Here is a 17,429-nt window from a genome sequence, read left to right on the forward strand (position 1 = left end):
GGAAAGCTATTGATCCTGCAATTCACCATGCCAAATTTTAGTGATGATTGGTCGACATACAGGACCAGGCATGATTGCCCCTATATTTTTTTAGTTGAGTTTTGGGTGCTGTTACTCCTTTATAAGTTCGTATACTTTGTCCAAGCCAAGAGGATGTTATTTTTATTTTTATTTTTATTTTCGGCTGAACCGAGCTAAGAGAGTCTAGTTATCGCAGCAGAGATGCGCTCCCCTGTTTTGAAGGACTATTGTTGTTTTGAAGATCAGCTTCCAAGTAAGAGATTGGGGTTGTGGAGTCTGACAGAGAAAAATAATATGAAAGCTTAAAACTTTTACTATTAATGGTATATATGTAATTTCCATCATAATTATGTATACTCTAGACTCCTATCATATATAGAGACAATATCTTTTGTAGTTGTACTTGTAACATAAAGCTCGTAACGCTGAAGCTTATAATCCTTAAGCTTGTTACTCTAATACTGATACTGATAACTATTCAAATATAGCAGCTTGGAAGTGACAGTATAATTCATAAGCAAATCGGGAAATAGCTTCTTTATAATCAATTTGCAACTACAGACAATAGCCTCTTCTTAAATTAATTTGCAACTATGGACAATTCCTTTCACCATGATGTTTCTCCTCGTCCTCGACGTGAACTCACCCGTTTTCTAGAGAGGATAAGAAAGAGAGTTTTCAATGAACGAATTAGTCACGTGAGTTTGCGTTTTAGAATTCATGTATGTGAAGCCAAGTGAAAACGGTGGAGTGACTGACGTGAACCATTTGATATCTCATGGACCAGCAGACAATCAAAGACATGATTGTTGTCGTGGGGTGAATCAAGATTCCATGCTTTTGGGACATTACGTACATAACCATCCCAACAAAAACTTCGCTCTGGGTTCGTACAAACGCCTTTGCTTATCCTCGTTTCATGTCCATCACTAGTTTTAGGAACACTTCATACTCACCATTAAGAATGTCATGCCAGACTGCATTAAGAAATTTCAAGTGCGTGCACGTGTCCACATGAACACTGCTCGTAACTCTCAAGGTTTACACTGGTCTAGACATAACTGATCAAAAGTAGGAAAGCAGTCGATCCTGTGCTTCACCATACGAAATTTTGGTGATGACTGGTGGATATAATGAGTTAGGCATGGTTGCCCCTGTATTAGCACAGGTTTGTCCTATTAAGGCTCATGACTCTTGAATGCTGGTGTATCTGCAGTTGAGGTTTGGGTGCCATTACTTCTTTATAAGTTCGTATGCGTTAAATTATTAATCCAATTTCTAGAAACTTCAAGATAGATTTGAGCTAAGAAATTCAAGAAAAATCCTAGAAGAGTCTAAAAAATTATATTTACAAATGGCAAAGATATTTACCTTAAAGAGTCTATTGTTCAAGAAAAAAATTGCAATACTAAAAGTCAAAAATGATGGGCCATAAGTCGGGGGAGCACCTTATAAATAGGGGGGTAACAGATAAATAAAAGGTAAGCTCCTCCCCTTCCCTTTGTACTACAATAACTAAATAAAAATGTTTTCTTCTGTTCCCTTGTGCTCCCTTGCCGCCACTCTCTTTTACATTTTTCTATTATTACTTTATCCAACTATTTTTTACCCACTTTGTTCTTAGTTCTTTTGCTCTCTTGATAGTTCACACATAAAAACACTTGCACACACATCAAACACACGTTTCCACAAATACCAACGGTATGCTTTACCCAAGCTAAGAGGATCTTATTCTTTATGTTTTTGATTTTTTTTTTTTGGCTGAACCGAGCTAAAAGAGTCTAGTTATCGCAGCAGAGATGCGGTCCAAAACTCTCAAAACGGGATGTGAGCGCACAAAGCTCACTATTAACTGATTTATTGCGAGTTCTCATCGTCCCAAGCCGTGATTCTTGGCATATCCACACCAGAAGCAACTCTTTCACTAGAAATCCACTCCCTCTCTACCTAATTTGATTCAAACTGTGTTTGTGGCTTACAGGAGTAGGAGACGTTGTCTTGGTATATAAGGTGAACATTAGATCTAATAACTAGCCATGGCAATGGAGGGAGAGGCAAACCAGAAGCTGCTGAAAAAATCGGTAGCAGTGGAAGTCGGTGATGGCGGTGAGGACGAGCCGCTGAAGGACAGGATATGGAGTGAGATCAAGAAGATGTGGATTGTCGCACTGCCTGCAATATTCACCAGACTCTCCACCTTTGGTATTTATGTCATAACCCAAGCTTTTGTCGGCCATATCGGGTCTACCGAATTGGCTGCCTATTCTCTAGTCTTCACCGTCCTCGTGAGATTTGCATTCGGCATACTGGTATGTTTAAGCGTGTATTCCATTATTTTAGGTGTCAATTTTTTTTATATAATATAATCATGTAATATGGTATCTCGCTGTTGTTCATCGTACGTCAACATTTTTAATTTGCAAAAAATTGCTTTTTTATCTCTTTATATATTGTTTGTAGATGCTTCTTAAGCACGTGTCGCTGAGCCCAACAGTGAATAATGAATGAAATTTTTTTTCATAAAGCAGTCTCATGTCCCTTAAGTAATAATGCTCAAACATAGAAGAGCCGCCCCGAAGAACTATACCGGCACTGGCTTCTCATGGAAGCAGCTCGTCAGCTTTCGATGACTTTCTGAATATGTTGAAGCCAGTGAAATTGTTATGAGAACAAGGCATAAGGAAATCGAAAGAGCAACAAGCAAAATGAGTTTGGAGTTGAACCTAGGTCATTTGCATTGTGGCTTTGGCGTTGAACGAAACAATACTATGCTATTGTCGAAAAAGAGCATGACCTACAAGACTTATAAGTGAATTCGCCAAAAACATCTCCCTGCATCTCTTTTACCAGTCACAGGAACCTTTCGTCATGTAGTTCGCTTGATGCTGTCCAGAAATCTGAGTTTTAAAATGAGTTACAACAGCTTCTGTTCATGGAACTTGCAGCTCGGTATGGCAAGCGCGCTAGAGACCCTATGTGGCCAGGCCTATGGTGCGAAACAATACCACATGCTCGGAGTGTACCTCCAGAGATCATGGATTGTCCTAACAATCTGCTCCATCTTTCTTGTTCCTCTGTTCATCTTCACCCCACCAATTTTAAAGGCCTTAGGCCAGGAAGATAAAATTGCGGAGGTCGTTGGAGACATCTCGCCCTGGTTGATCCCGGTCCTCTTTTCCTTGGTCGTATCTTTCTCCTGCCAAATGTTTCTCCAAGCGCAAAGTAAGAACATGATCATTGCATACGTAGCGGCATTCTCGGCAGTGGTTCATATATGCCTTGTTGGAGGTTTGTTTGTCAAAACAAATTGAGTGTTTTTTACTTGTCCCACATAAGAAAAAGTGGGAGGAAGTGGTGCAATTTATAAGTGAAGGGTTTCCTTGTGTACCTCAAGGAATGATTGGGTAGGGCTAGACCCAACCATACCCGCGTGCAGGTGCATGATTAGCACTTTGCACGCCCGCGGTTTAATTAACACTAATCCCTTTATTATTATTTTTATGTTATTAATTTTTAGTAAATTCAAAGGTTGTCTTTTATTTTGAGAATTTCGAAAATAAAATATATAAACTGAAAATTCGAAATTCTATTTTAAAAAAAAATTATTTCGAATTTTATTTGTGTTTTTTTCGATACAACCTTTGGAAGATTACCTATTCGGTTTGCAACTTTTCCCGAAGGGTTGCGTTTGTTCTGTTTTCGACTTCTTCCGAAGAGTCGCATTTGTTTATTCGGACAATTTTTCTAAAGAACATGTTTGTTCATTCTTTGGCAATTTTCACGAAGAGTTGCAAGATTGTTTTATATATATACTTGTTATTTTTTGGAAAAACGAGAGTGATCATTTTTCATCTTTTTTTAGCTTTATGTCTGAAAAAACTATGGCCATTCTTTCAATTGTTTCCTAGAGAGACCCTGGAGAAATACTAGAATTGCTATCTAGTATTCTCATCCAAGACTTTATTGTATCTTGGAAGATTTTTGCCGGTGACCATTAGCAACGTTGTGTGGCAAATAAATCATTAAAGAAAGTGATATCACGCCTCAAAGTTCGACTTGAGTACTCTGAATATCCGTCTTCATTGTTCTACCCAATTCGAAGCCATATTTTCACAACATGCCTCTCATGGCTATTGACTGCAAAATACAAGTTAGGAATTCTAGGCGCTATGGCTTCCACCATTTTTTGGCATATTGGATTCCTAATATAGGACAACTAATGTTCGTGATGTGCGGAGGTTGCCGAGATACATGGAAGGGTTTCTCAAGTTCGGCCTTCAAGGACTTGTGGCCGGTGATCAAGCTCTCGCTTTCATGGGCGCCATGCTATGGTAAGTCAGCATTCATCACCGAGACAAGAGAGTTCGTTCTTGGATTCAAACTAATTGTAAGTTTCTGGGTGGATCAGCATTAGTTTAGTTGGCCTAACCATTTGGTATCCATGTGCCGGATGGGTAATTTAGAAATTGACGATCTTTTGTTCTTGAATAAATGGAGAAATCTGAAACTTGAAATCTCACATCGAAGTAAAAAAGTGGTCGCATCCTTTCTTAATCATTCAAGATTTTCACTGAATTCCTATTCTTCGCTAATTGTCGATGAGCTGTGGTACAACACACTGCTTGTTGGTTCTTCTAACAAGCAACATGGAAAATGCGGAGGTTTCTATCGATGCGTTCACCATCTGGTAATTGTGTTTGCACTTCCGCTCTTTCTGCTCTTAGATGTTGTCCATTACATTTGGGAAATGCCTTGATTACAAATATTTCTTCAGCCAAGGCTACTTCATCAAATGAATAGTATAATTTTGTTACTTGCAGCCTCAACATCGGTGGTTGGGAGATTATGATCTCTTTCGGTTTCTTGGCTGCTGCAAGGTATAATCACGAGTTTGACCATTAATTCCCGCTTTGGACACACACTTTACTAGCAACTTTCTGAATTTTGTATGCTTTTTCAGTGTTCGAGTATCTAATGAACTAGGAAGAGGGTGTAAGAGTTTTCCTAATGTGGACTATATTAATTGATATTGTAATTTACCATTTAACGTTTACCGTTTTACGGGGTTTGGTCTAAGGTGAGATAGAAGGTTTCTTAATTAGTCTAATATGGGCTGGCTAGTGTGGGCCGAGTTGAGCCTGGCCCGTAATGAGGGGGACTAGCTGGCTACATAAATAGTACTCAGTCTCTCATCTAACCTGAATTCTCACATGTATCCTCACCTAAGGGGCGTTTACCTAACGCTAAACGTGAGGGGGTCGCCTCATTGAGCCAGTGATATGGAGGGCAATAGAGGATAAGGACTTGATGTGTGGATCCCCTTGATATATGTGGGTAATCCTTTTTTTCTGCTTCCGCTTTATGTTCGATGGATCCCAAAACAGGTGCGTTAATCTTTCTACTCAATTATGCATGTTCTTGTTCTGGTTATGGAGATCTTGGGGTTACGCAATTTGCGTACAACATGTGGTATCAGAGCAACCGTAACCCTAGAACTTGAACGCATAAAGTTTTTGCCATAATTTGTGATTTTCGAGATTTTTTTATTCAATAAAAATAAAATTAAATCACAAATTCTGGGCTCGACGAGACGAGCAAGAAGGTCGGCGGTGCGTCGCCGGAGGATGCCGCACGCGCCCCCACGCGCGGCCACGCGCCGCCTGGGCGTCGAACGTGCGTCGCGCGTGAGCTCCACGCGCCGCGCACTTGGGCGGCGCGTGTAGGCGCGTGGAGCGTCCGATCGGCGCGTGGTTTGCGGCGTTGGACTCATATGGTGATTTCCTATCTCGTGATATATTTATTTTACTTGTTTGATAATTTTATGGATGTGAAAATACATATGGAATCCTAAATACGTGTATTTTTAGTGTATTTTTGCGTATTTTTCTCGTATTTTCTATGATTTTGGAAATACAGGTGATGGGTTACTAGTATGTTATCACACAATCATTATAAAGGTGTGATTCATAAATAAAAATCAAACTTTATTGTGAACTGAAACTGGCTTAATGAGATACAATTCGTATGAGATTGTATTTGAGCTATGTATTGAACTGATAAGAAACAGTAAAGATTATGAAAATTTTGTTACTCAAGTATACTCCTTTATACACTGGTAATCTTTGAATGATGGACGACTTAAGGACTCATGACCAAACTGATTGTACTGATTTACACATCTGCTGAATGTGGGTAATGCGTGTCAATTAAGTTACTGCATATTGTACATAAACTCATCCGGTCACTTATTAATGTCTATTGAGTTAAATATTTTTTATGGTAAGGGAGCATGGCAATATTTATGCAGAGCAAATAGTATCTACTGTTGAATTTTTAGATATTTGGTTATCTGATTTGACTCAATTAATAGGCCACTGGTTGATTACAATGATAATTTGTTATTTAAAAATTGGCTAATAAATCAGTTGTTGGCCTTGGAGTCATGTTTTGCCATATGAAACTCATGAGCAACAGGCTTGTCAATCTGGAGTACCCTGTATTGCTATTGATATTAACTTGTGAGGGATCCTTTGGATAGACATTCTTTTGATGTTGTTATAATAATCAGTAATCGGGGTGCACAAAAGATGATTGCTTCTATGTTATGAGAAGTTTCTCGTGTTGCTGTGATTGTTGATCTCATTGGAATCTGTCTTTCAAGTTCGTTATATTTATATATATGTATAAATAAAGATTTTATTAATGAATAAAGCAATGTAATTAGCATGATATGTGATTTTGGTGATATAATGCCCCTATCACTAAAGTCAAAATCACATGTATATGGTGTATGTGAGAAGTAAAGTTTATATCCCCGATATGAGAGAATTTCAATGATTCAATTGAGTAGTGACCGCCAAAGTGGCACGTTTGATTGGGTTTGAGAAACTGCGATCTCGTATGATGATTGGGATGTCTCCTGATCTAATGCGTGGTCATCTCCCAAAAGAGGTGATTGTGTATTAGTTCATGGAGGGATACATGATTGTGTGGTGGAGAAGTGACTGATTTTAGTGATTCATATGCCCAAAGGTGATGAATTCACAAAGAATTGAAATATATTCTCATAATCGCTATTATGTGGGGAGTGTACAACTGCATGTCATATATTCTGCCCAAAGATGATTATATGATTATGCATGTAACTCTCTGGATGTGTACTTGTATGTCAAGTTACACAGTGTTCACATGATACTAATTATATACATTGTTTGATTTTCAGTCACATTTTCTGTAATTAATAACTTCATTATTATTGAGGTTTTTACTGCTTCAAATTTTAAGTTATGGACATATGATTTGCTGCTTGAGAAAAGAGCAATAGAATTTGTTTACTGTCCATGAGAACACTTAAAAAGAGGTTTACTTGCGGATTGCACTGCTATAAGATGATGGAAGCCTTAGTTGCTTGAAATTATGTCTTGTCTGATATTGAAATTAGGACACATCTGCAAAGATTGTGTTTAAGTCTTAATGACATATACATCTCGTATATGATTAAAAGGTTGTCAGGTTTAACAGTGGCTATGAGTATTTTGGCAAGTATGACAATGCGAAATAACTTAAATGGTCATTTGTCAAATATTTGGTAGATTCTAGGGTGGTAACTTAATTACTATGCCTGAAAATCTTGACAAAAGATTCACTCGAAATTATTTTGTATCTTACCTAGATTGTTCAAAATGGTATTGATTTTATGACCCTAAAGAAAGTACAAGAATTATGGAATCACATACTCTAAAGTTTCTAAATATTGACGTAATTGTAGAGGATAGCTACTCTCAGACTATTAAAGATAATAGTATGATGGAGGTTACTATGCTTTTGAATCTCCTGTACCATAGACTAAACTTGTTGAGGTTCAAGGTACTATTCTTGATATAGTTTATAATTAAATTTCTTAAACCTCTCAAGTGTAGAATGAAGTGGTTGCGGTCTTATTAAGGAGATTTGTTAAGGAAAGACGATCAGTTATACCATCAGACTATATAGTCTATTTGTGAGAGCATGATTACAATATCCACTATATGGTTGATGTAATGACATATTTATAAATGTCGTTTCTTATTCTCAATCAAGTATGTGATTAAATGCCATAAAAGACGATATACAATCTATGAAACATCATAGTGTTTGGAAACTAACTTACTTGCCTAAAGATTACAAGTTCATTAGTTGCAAATTGGCGTACAAAATTAAAAGAATTTCAAAGAAAAATTGTGGAATTTAAAGCCAAATTGGTAACTAAAGTTTTCACTCTGAAAGAGGGGTGGATTGTTTATAGTGAAGAAATAAATATTTCTTTCTAGTATTTTTAAAGATTCTTTCAGAGTGAATGTGGTATTAATAATTTATTTTGATATAGAGTTACGCCAAATAGATACAAAATCTATATAGTGCAACTGGATGATTTTGTAGTAGATTTAAGTAAACTTGTATGTAGACTGAAAAGTTTTAATTCATGGTCTTAAACAAGTTTCCAGACAATATTATTAAAGTTTCATAGTGTTATTATTTTGTTCAATTGAGAACAAAGTAATTCAATATATTGCAAGGTCAGTGGGAGGAAATTTATTTTTTCTCATATTTTATGTACATGATGTTTTGCTTACAAGTTGTGACCTTAAGACGTCTTATATCCTTTGTACTGAGGTCTATAAGGATTGTTTTTGCCATATTATATTAGATTTTCTCGAAGGACATTTGATGATTGTATATTGGAAATATTCAATATACATCATTGCAAGCCAAGAATTGCTCATGTTGTTAAGGGTGATGGACTAAATCTATCACATTGTCCTTATTTATATATTGAGAAAATCTAATTAAATGGTGTACCTTGTGTCGATTGCACTTAAAAGTATAATGTATGCTCGAATTTGCACTAGACTAAATGTTGTCTTTGTGACGGGACTTCTAGGCAGATATCGATCAAATCCAAGACGCGATCACTAGGTTGTTACCAATAAGATTTAAAGGTACTTAAAGAAGACAATAGATTATATGCTAATTTATAGACATGTTCAATTATTGCGCTTAGTAGGGTATTTAGATGTAAACTTTGCTTGGCTATACGATGACATGCAATCAATAACAGAATACATATTTATGGGGATAAGAACGCTTCAAGTGCCAAAGTTGGCACAAGGGACTTAAGTGCCAAAAGTTACGAAGGTTCTGAAGGTACAGTGTCACATTCGAAGAAAAACGGATCACCGAAGTGCCACTCCGCCAAAGTCCGGCCAAAAGGCCGACGTGGCATTTTTCCGACGAATTTCTGGCGAAGTGAACCCAAAACGACGCCGTTTTGAATGCTGACATGGCAAATAATGCAAAAACGGCGTCGCTTTGGGTTGACATGGCACAAAATAATAACAATTAAATAAATTAAATTTAAAATTAGATTTAGTTAAAATATTAAAAAAATAATTTTAATAGTTAAAATATTAAAAAAATAATAAATTTAAAATTACATTTAGTTAAAATATTAAAAAATAATTTTAAAATTAAATTTAGTTAAAATATTAAAAAATAATAATTTTAAAATTACATTTAGTTAAAATATTAAAAAATAATAATTTTAAAATTACATTTAGTTAAAATATTTTTAAAAATAATTTTAAAATAAAATTTAGTTAACATATTAAAAATAATAATTTTAAAAACTAAAAATTAAAAAAATAATTTTAAAAACTAAAAATTAAAAAAATAATTTTAAAATTAGATTTAGTTAAAAATTTTAAAAAATAATTTTAAATAAAATTTAGTTAACATATTAAAAATTAATAGTTTAAAAATTAAAAATTAAAATAAATTTAAAAAATTTAAAATTCAATTTAGTTAAAAAATAAAAAAAAATAATTTTAAAATTAAATTTAGTTAAAATATTAAAAAATAATAATTTTAAAAATAAAAAAATTTAAAAAATTTAGAAAAAAATTAAAATTAGATTTAGTTAAAAATTTCAAAAAAAATTAAAATTAGATTTAGTTAAAAAATTTAAAAATTAATTTAAAAATTAATTTATTAAAATATAAAAAAATAATAACTTTAAAAAATAAAAAAATTAAAGCAAATTAAAATAATAAAAATTTTAAAATTAGATTTAGTTAAAATATTAAAAAATAATAATTTTAATATTAAATTTAATTAAAATATTAAAAAATAATAATTTTAAAATTAAAAAAATTAAAGAAAGGGCGGTGGCTGAGGCTACCCTCAGCCATCGCCCCCTTTTATTAATTTATAAACTTTTGATAATTTTTTATTTTTTTTAAATTTAAAATTATTTTTTAATATTTTAACTAAATTTAAATTTAATTTTTTAATTTTTAACTAAATCTAATTTTAAAATTTTTATTTTTAATATTTTAACTAAATTTCATTTTAAAATTATTTTTTTAATATTTTAACTAAATCTAATTTTAAAATTATTTTTTTAATATTTGAACTAAATCTAATTTTAAAATTATTATTTTAAAAAAAAATTTAAAATTTTTTAATTTTAAAATTATTATTTTAAAAAATTTAAAATTTTTTAATTTTAAAATTATTATTTTTAATATTTTAACTAAATTTAATTTTAAATTTTTTTAATATTTTAACTAAATGTAATTTTAAATTTATTATTTATTTTAATATTTTAACTATTAAAGTTATTATTTTTTAATATTTTAACTAAATCTATTTTTAAATTTAATTTATTTAATTTTTATATTATTTTTTTTTATCACATGGGCCAAAAACGACGTCGTTTTTTGCATTATTTCGCCATGTCGTGCAAACGAAACGATCGTCGTTTTGGGTTCGATTCCGGGAAAAATGCCACGTGCATTTTGGTGAATGGGCACTCAAGTGATCCATTTTGCTCCGATTTTGGCACTTAAGTGTCCCTTTGTGGCCAACTTTTGGCACTCAGGGGTCCTTGTCCCCATATTTATGTTAGCAGAAAGTGCAGTAAATAAAGTTTTATGTCATCTTCTACTATGTAAGCAAAGTGTTAGTAACATTCTTTTAGGCTGTTACTTGGGCTTTTAGGCTCCAGAACCTCATGAAAGGAGTTGATTGTTTTAACTTTATGGATAGACCCATACGGTTGTATTGAGATAACAAATTTGTAGTATTATTTATTTACTATAGAGGTCTCAAGGGGTCTAAATATATGGTGGTCAAATATTTTTTACCATAAAGAAACGGTACAGAAAGGTGACGTTTTAATATAATATATATTTCACAGATGATGTGATTGCAGATCCACTAACTAAAGGGCCTACGCCCGTGTGTATTTGAGTGACATATTGTTAGCATGGGCGTAGGAGCATCATAAGATGCTGTTGTTTAGTGGGAGCTATTTTGGCTTTACTCTGATAAATGTTTCATCTGTGTTCGTTACACTTTGTAACGGTTTGATATGTATCAACTTTTGCATTCAATAAAATATTTTTGAATGTGGTGTTATTATATATTGATAAAGTCTCAAGGGATTGTATAAACCTTGAGTAAAGGTTAGGGGCATCCAGGCATCCAGTTATTAGCCTTATGCATATGTCTTGTGATACATAAAGAAATGTTAACCATAAGGACAAGACAGCTGTGGGTTCATTGGAACCATAAAGCATTCTCTAGTGGCACAAGTTTTTGTGACACCTAAAGTTAAGAGAATGGTGGTGACAAATGGGATCTCTCTATGAGAGATGTTATCCATTGCCACACTACCATATTGAATCCATATCAATAAAGTTGAGAACATCCGTGACCATGGAAGGCTGTGTGTATACATGTACGATTACCACCATGATTCGGTGTTTAAGACTTTATGGGATAGAGATTGACTATTAAGAATTATCTCTAGACCAAATGTGCGCACATAAGGTACGATTTCAATTAATATAGTCAAAGTGGGAGAATGTAAGAGTTTTCTGATGTGGACTATATTAATTGATATTGTAATTTACCGTTTAACGTTTACCATTTTACGGGGTTTGGTCTAAGGTGAAATAGAATGTTTCTTAATTAGTCTAATATGGGCTTGTTGACACCTCAATTTTAAGTAGGTTAATTTTATTAAGTTTTTATTTCGGATAAATAAGATAATTAAGAAAAAAACAGCAAGAAAAAGAAGCCAGCAACCCATTTTCTCCCTCTCTTCCCCCTCCGCATGGGCCTCTACGGCCCACTTTCCTTCTCCTCCGGCCCAGCCCTTTTCGGTCTTCTTCCTCCTCCGTCCGCTCTGCAACACACCGAGAGGCGCGACGCCGGATGAGCGGACGGACGGCGACGCGTGAGAAAGGGGGCAGGTGGAGGACAGTGGGCGGATGGGACGCCGGTTCGGCCACGGAGGTCCGGTCGGCAAGCCAAAGACCGGCGGCCGAGCCTCTCCGTCGACCGGACCTCCTCGCCTATAAATAGCGGAGCATTTCCTTCGTTGATGGGCACACCGGAGAAGATCGCGAGCTTGGAAACTTCCTCCGAGAGACTTCGAAGGAGGTTGAAGAGCGAGCGAGAGAGGCTGCGAGCTCAGAGAGATCCCCCGAGAGACTTCGGGGAACTCAAAGAGCGAGCAAGGGCGAGCGGTCGGGTCGCGAGCTCAACGACCTCCCTCAGAGACTTCGGGAGGCCGGCGGCGCGAACCCGTCTGCGAGGAGCGGGCGGAGAGAGAGAGATCGAAGCCGAGAGCATTCAAGCTTCCCGAGAGACTTCGAGGAGGCTCAACGCTCGCGAGCCCGATCAAAGGGAGGGAGCAGAGTTTGGGCACCCTCCGCCGTAGCCCCGCCGTCGCCACCATTCGCCGTTCAAGCTGCCGTTCACGGACCGGTAAAGTACCGCCGCACCACGTCCTCCTCCCGCCGCCGCCCTCCGTTCGTGTCCCGCTGTCGCTGCCGCTGCCGCTAGGACGCCCCGTCCCCCTCCCTCGGCGCCGCGAATCGGGAACCCTAGGGTTCCCGATTTTCCAGTCGTGGCCTCGGGTCATCGGATCGGACCCGGGCCACGAACCGGGTAGGGTTTCCGCGTTCTGAGGTCGGGCTGAAATCGGGTCAAAAGCCGGGTCGGACCCGGGTAGGGTTCCGCTAGGAGCCCATGTCGTCGGGCCGGGCCGGGCGTCCCCGAACGCCCGGCCACGGCGTGGTTTTGATTAAAAAAAAAAAAAGAAAAAGCCGAAAAATCCGAGTCGGGCCCGCGTTGCGGGCCCTCCGATAGATTGCCGGCCCGGGTCGGTTTTATTTTATTATTTTAATATAAAATAATAAATATTTTATTTTCAAAAAAATCAAAAGTATTTTATTTTAAAAAAATATTTAAAAAATGTTTTAATTTCCAGAAAATCGAAAAATATTAAAAATTGTTGAAAAATGTTTTATTTTCTAAAAAAATCGAGAAAAATCAAAAAATAATTTATTTTCCAAAAATATCAAGAAATATTAAAAAATATTTTATTTTTCGAAAAATAAAAAAAAATCAAAAATATTTCATATTTTCCAAAAAAGGCCAAAAATTCAGAAAAAGCCAAAAAGACTTGTATTTTTCCAAAAAATACCAAAAAACCCCAAAAAATCCCTTTTGTGTCCAAAAAATTAGAAAATGACTCAAAAATGTTTTTCCTCCAAAAATGCATGGAAAATCTCTCAAACATCCAAAAAGCCTTAGGGTTTAAACAAGATTAGGTACCGAAAGGGCATTAGTGATTAACTAGTGTAATCAAGTCCCCGATCCTAATTTCTCTGGTTGCGCAGGAGCGAGTATTTCTCCCGATACTTCACTTGGGTTTCTAATCGACCCACTCCAAATCGATTAGTGGCGACTCCATTTTAAAAATTGATTTATAGGTTAAAAACTCAAACTATTAAAGTCGTGAATTGGTGGACTTGGGAGAGTCCGAGCTTAATAAATTCAGCCGAGCCATTAGCCTCTTTAGGCGTTCCTACCCGATTGCGGGCGCCGCGAAAAAAGAGGTCGCGACAGGGCTGGCTAGTGTGGGCCGAGTTGAGCTTGGCCCGTAATGAAGGGGACTGGCTGGAAACTCTATAAATAGTGCTCAAGTCTCTCATCTAACCTGAATTCTCACATGTATCCTCACCTAAGGGGCGTTTACCTAACGCTAAACGTGAGGGGGTCGCCTCATTGAGCCAGTGATATGGAGGGCAATAGAGGAGAATGACTTGATGTGTGGATCCCCTTGATATATGTGGGTAATCATTTTTCTGCTTCCGCTTTATGTTCGATGAATCCCAAAACAGGTGCGTTAATCTTTCTACTCAATTATGCATGTTCTTGTTCTGGTTATGGAGATCTTGGGGTTGTGCAATTTGCGTACAACAGAGGGAGCTCAAGAGCAGTAAAGTTCTCAATCAAGATTACGGTGCTCACATTGTTTGCCATTGGATTTGTTCTCTGTGTTCTTCCTCTTCTTCACGGGGTGTGTCGCTTATCTTTTCACGTAGAACGATGAGGTCGCCGATGCCGTGGCTGATTTGTCACCTCTACTGGCTAATTCCCTACTTTTGAACAGCATCCAACTAGTGCTTTCCGGTACCTTCTTCTCCACTATTCTCTCATGATGAGACAAATAAAACTACAATATTCTTGAAGAAGTTCCAGATGGTTTTCGATTGTCATTGGCATGAGTGGACATAAAATTAATTGATCAATACACAAAAATTTCATGGGATTCATGTTTTTCTGTTGTGGGATTCAGTGAGGTTCCATACAATTTGAGAAATATGGTGATCTATTGTATGATGTGAGCAATAAGTGATGAATTAATATCGAATCATTAGTACCTGATTGTGATTGAACATTAGTATTGACATATATTTATCAGGAGTCGCCGTTGGAGCTGGTTGGCAGAGCATAGTAGCCTATGTCAACATCATAAGCTATTACCTAATAGGGATTCCCGTGGGAGTTGCGTTTGCTTATTTCTTTAGTATGCAAGTGAAGGTCAGCTGCTAGTTTCCTTTCTAAGACGGTCTGCATTGGCAAATTTGCATGTCAATTAGTGAGGCATGTCAAAATGGGCTGAAGCTTTTGACCTGCACCTACAAAATTGAAATTCCTAGCACTCAATCACCTGTCTTGTAGGGCGTGTGGATCGGAATGCTGTTCAGAACTTTCGTTCAGACTGTAGTACTGATCGTTATTACCTACAAAACTGATTGGGATAAGCAGGTGCGCCGGATATTATTATTTTCCATTAATTCCTGATTATTTTGACAAGTCTCGATGTCCTTCTGCAGGTACTCCTAGCTCGAAAACGCGTTAATCAATTGTTTGTGGCTGAAGAAGCATCACACAATACCAGCACGGGTGCTTGATTCAATCTTTTTCTCGTTCTCCCGTTCTTCTTTTGAAGATAGCGAAAAGTTCTGTATCAGATTTACAAATCTCAATTCCCATCAAAGGAACTGTCAAGATGTGTATCGAGTTGTCAATTTAACAAGATGGGTATCAAATTGCCATACAATTGATTGGTGATAATGTTGGGGTGTGGTCCACACTTCCTGTCAAAGCACGAGGGTCTCGCTGAATAGCTACTGAATATAATTATATATTATATTTTTCTTGTAATTGAGGAATGCAACAAAGAAGTTCATAGAATTCTCGGCTCTTGACGTAGGCTAGTTTAAAGGTGAGCCAGAACAAAACCTTGTGTCTCAAATCCTCTTTCTTGCTGTTACTATCTATTTTCTTTATGATTGTGCAATTTTTTCTAACAAGCTTGAGCTCCATCACAGCATTGAGCTCAAGCCCCAAATCTAGCGACTCGACCTTTACCGTGGCATGGAGCTTAAGGCCCAAATGGTTCGACTTGTTGCCGAGGGTTCGATTAAAGAGATTAGGGAGGTGCTAGAGCGGAGCGACCCATATTGGGAGCCCTAGGATTCAGTTGACACGAGCACAGCTAGACATTGCTTCACCATGCCATCGATTAGGGCCAAGATGATATCGTCCAATGCTTCTCGAATTCAAGCTGAACTAGATGCTCCGAGCACATCATTGTTCTCAAAAGGTTGACGACCGGTGTTCTCAATTCCGGATTGGCATTCTCAGATGTTGAAGAGGATCTCTTGAAAAGAAAAATATGAATAGTAACCATAAGAAAAGAAAAGAAAAGAAAAAGAAAAAATAAATTTGAAAATTCAAAAAATTAAGCAAAACAATATTTTTTGTCCACATCATATCTTTGAGGTGCCACAAGGATGGTCAAGGATGACTAAACTGCCACATCAGCAATTTCATGTAAATTTATGTTAGGATGACTACATTGAAATTTTCCTCAAAGTTTAAGATTATATTAGAACAATTGAAAGGCTTAGGGTTAAATTGTAATCTATACATGGTTAATATTGAACTATAAAAGGACAATCGAGTTGACCAATATTTTTGGCTCTAATTCTTTATAAGATGCGAAGCTTGACTTGATCAAAGAGACATCAAACATAAACGGATTCTTTTATACCGGCGAGTTTTGTCCATGCCTCAATATAGTATTTTCTCCCTCTAATTTTTAAATAGCTCTTCAAGCAGCTCTTGGACCAAAAGTGTTAAATTGTGTCTCAAATTTGATCCATCCGTCCAGCGTTACCAGATCTAAAATAGTTTAATGTTCGGAGGCGCATGAGCTGCAATTATTATAGGCTGGACATGGATCTCATATGGGAGAGATTTGTTCTCTTCTGTTAAAGACAAACGAGACGGCACCTTTTTTCTTCTTCTTTTTTTCTTCTTTTTGTTTTTTTTTAAACTAGAGGGAAATGGAATCTTCAACTTTTCTCCATGCGCTGGCTGCATCAGGAGGAGCTGCCTTGGTTTTTCCTGCACGCGCAGCTGCAACATTAAATAAGGAGTGGGGCTACGAGCTGCACAAGTTGAGGGAGACTTCTCTTCTTCATTGCTGTAAAAGACGACAATCGTGTGTCCCGATATATTTGCAAAGATCTGGTCCGTTTTACAACCAAAAGGGAAAAAACCCACATCCTCAGTCGGCATATGCAACATCGCGTAGTATTCAAATGTGGCAGGTTGGAAGCAAGAATATAAATTGCATATAGAAAGGACGTGAACCAACGGAGCCTCACGATTTTGTCTTTTGGCCTATAGGTAGGCACTTTCCCATAAGGTTTCCCAGAAGGTCGCCCATCCTGGTAATCAAACGAAAGATTGTTATTACATCAAAAGACACCTCCGTAATTAATTTAGGTTTTCACATATATATTCCATAATTGCTCCTTCATGTTCGATACATAGTCTAGTATTCCTACCACCCTTCACCATCCTAGAAGTCTATCAAGAGCCACTTCTTGTCCAGACTCTTCTAGCACTGACGGCCACTCCCTGCCCATCATTGGATTGGATCGTTACAATGACGTTTGTCGTCATAATCGTTCAACTAGAGAGGACAAGAGGGGAGA

At 36.7% G+C, this 17,429-nt stretch overlaps 1 pseudogene; it reads left to right on the top strand.

The window, feature by feature from the left end:
• Nucleotides 1-2,063: 2,063 nt before the first annotated feature.
• LOC104451244 lies at nt 2,064-15,250 on the top strand (annotated as a pseudogene).
• The last annotated feature ends 2,179 nt before the right edge of the window (nt 15,251-17,429 follow it).

The sequence above is a fragment of the Eucalyptus grandis genome, chromosome 1 (assembly GCF_016545825.1).
Source record: "Eucalyptus grandis isolate ANBG69807.140 chromosome 1, ASM1654582v1, whole genome shotgun sequence".
Lineage (NCBI taxonomy): Eukaryota > Viridiplantae > Streptophyta > Magnoliopsida > Myrtales > Myrtaceae > Eucalyptus > Eucalyptus grandis.